This window comes from Stegostoma tigrinum, chromosome 7 (assembly GCF_030684315.1).
Source record: "Stegostoma tigrinum isolate sSteTig4 chromosome 7, sSteTig4.hap1, whole genome shotgun sequence".
Classification (NCBI taxonomy): Eukaryota; Metazoa; Chordata; class Chondrichthyes; order Orectolobiformes; family Stegostomatidae; genus Stegostoma; species Stegostoma tigrinum.
In genome coordinates this window covers 41,095,209-41,098,267 of record NC_081360.1, presented here as the reverse complement: position 1 = coordinate 41,098,267, position 3,059 = coordinate 41,095,209, and positions in this window count along the sequence as shown.

The window sequence follows — 3,059 nt, the reverse complement described above, 5'->3', positions numbered from 1 at the left end:
AGTAGCTGTTGAAATATTGGACAGAAAAACATTTCAAACAAAATTTATTCATTATGTGATGTCTTGCATTTCTAATACAAAATAGTGAACATCCACCACACAAAAAAAAACTGGTCAACTAAAATCCTTTCTGTACTGTTTTCTGAGAAATCTTCTAAATCATATCCAAGATTAGAAATTTGGCAGTGACTAATTAAACAAATTAAAGGGCTAAGATAAACAAACTATTAAATCATTATTACATGGCAGCATCCTCTTTAAAAACAGTGAAAATGATCACACAGCGCTGAATTTTCCCAACCTGTGAATGATGTCGGGAACAGTAAGTTGGTAAAATTACAGCAAGATTTGAACAATGGCATTCTCAATGTTAAAAAAAGTGTTCAATTTGTACTAAAGATTTTAATAGTGAGACAAGAGCTCTGTAAGTTGTGGCAGGGGCTAGAACATGATCTGGTAGACAACTGGGTCATTCAGAGGCAGGCACGCCTGTAACATTACCGCTTGGAATGGGCCACTGCCAGTCCTGCAGGGAGAGTGCAAGCTACCTGAAAATTAACAATAAGTCAATCAGCGAGCCAGAGTTCAGCTCGGGGACCTGTTCACTGAAAGTCAAGGTTATCACAAACCATTGCTTTGGTGGGGAAACTCAAGATGACAATTATGGAGATTGGACACAGCAAACTAGGATGCAAAGGGGACAATAATTGTGAAAGAGGGTAACTCAATGTGTATGGATGGATGGTGACTAGAGAATGGGACAGAAAGGAGTACTGCAAGAAGTGGGTGGAGAGTGGGCAACAGTCACCCACACAATTACTTCAAATGGTGGGAAGCGTAACAATGCCCAACTACATTTGGCATAACTATGCTGTATGCCTGCGCTCAAGGTAAGATGAGATGATGAGTAGTTGAGTAAAAGAGTTGGCTTGATATTTGGGAAGGATCAAAGTCGATGCATTTTTTTTCCCCACTCCTTCATGGGATGTGGGCACCACAGGCTAAAGTAGCATTTGTTGCCAATTTTGAATTATGGCAGATTTCTTTTCCTAAAGAATATTCACAAACCATATGGGTGTTTACAATATCAAATGGTTCAAAAACAGGAACAACTGGACAAGCTCCTGCAGCATCTGTGGACCAAAGTCAGAGTTAACATTTCAAGTCTAGTGACCCCTCTTCTCTTCAGATGCTGCCAGACCCACTAAACTTTTCAAGCAATTTCTGTTCTTGAATTCTAGTTTCTAGCATACTTTTTTTTTGTTTTTTAATTATGCTTAAATGGTTACTAGTATTTTTAATTCCTGATTTTGTTGAACTCAAAATTCCCCATATGCCATGGTGGGATTCAAACCCATGTCACTAGAATGCTGACTTGCAGATCGTATTGTTAGTCGAGTGATTGATTACCATTACACATCATCTCCCCTGACAGGGAGGGCAAAGCAGAGAGGAACACAAATGCGAGGGGGAGTCACTTAAATCAAAAAGCTGATCCCATGAAACTCAACTTGTTTTGTCTTCCATTCTTATACAAATCGCAAGTGCGCAATGTGAAAAATAGCCGCCAGAGTACTTTTCTTTCTTGCTAAAATAACAGGGTCTACTTGTGTGTGATGGGAGGTGCTTCAGGGCAATCACGTTAAACAGACTGGTTCAAAATAGCAGGCAAGAGCTGCTCACTTCATCGTCTAGGCAGTAACTTGTCAATATAATCATCCTATATGTCACCTTGCCTTCCTAGTATTTAAAAACAAAAGGAATACATTTCACAGGGTGTACTCTATCAATAGCAGAAAAAAACAAAAAAAAATCACTTTCAAAGAGCTGGTCTGTCAAAGTCACTTTACACGGAAGCATCCACTGACGTTTATTTTTAGTTTGCTGTATTTGGATCTCCTTGCGTCATCTCTGGCTAACGGGGCCACCAATGTTGGTGTAAATTAGGCCATTAGGTACCTGGGAAGAACCCAGATTAACATATATATAAGATTTTTTGTTCCCCATTTTTGAGTCATGAGCAACATTTCTGGTACCTCACAATATCATGTGTCTATCTTCAGTAATTTATCATAAACTTGAGTGCTCACAGGTTAACAGTTTATAAATATGAACAATATTGGCTGAAATGCCCTTCCAAAGAAACAGAGAGATTTTGAGGTTAATAATTGAATAGCAATCTGCCTGCAGGAAACCAAAACTTTAAAAAAAAGTTGAAAATCTCATGTCAATGTTTTATTGCAAACCTGAAATCCCAATGAAATAATTGCACAATTATTGATAGCTGTTTATAGAAGAGATGGTTCTCACAGGGTGACAACAGGTAAAGCAAACGGAGTGCTGTACCTTGTAGCATTGCAACCCTGTTTTCATTAAGGGCAAGTCTGCATGAGAAAAATCACTGTTCTGTTAACACCGTGGAAACTATAAGATCTTTTCATTGGCCAATATGCTGGGCACTGAGCTGCCAACATCAATATGTATTTTTGCATCAAGATTTCTGGAAATCTTTACTTGTTTGTGTACCTAAGACAGTGATGTTATCTATCCACACAACTGGCTTGTCATGCCCCTGTGGCTGAAACTGTTGCATTGCTAAGCATTTATTTCTCAATTCTAGTGCGGAATGCAAAGTAGAGTGGTGCTTGCTTCAAATACCCTTTCTCAGATAATTTCCAACATAACCATCTGGAAACATGAAGGATTAATAGGAAGAACTTGCATGATATTGAAACATTCATATCCTCTTCCATTCACAGTAAATGAAGTACTGCTGAATATCATCAATGTTGTAATATGGGGAAACAAAGCAGCCAATTTGCACATGACCAAATGGTAGTGACATAAACCCCCATATGATCTGTTTTTGGTTAAGCTGGTTTCTGGATAGGTACTGGCCAGGTCACCAGGAGACCACCTGCTTGTTTTTGAACAGTGTCATAAGGAGATGAACAGAATCTTGGTTTTACATCTCATCTGAAAACCCAAGTCAATAGTGACAATGTGTTCCTGAGATGCTGCTTGGCCTGCTGTGTTCATCCAGCCTCACATTTTATTAT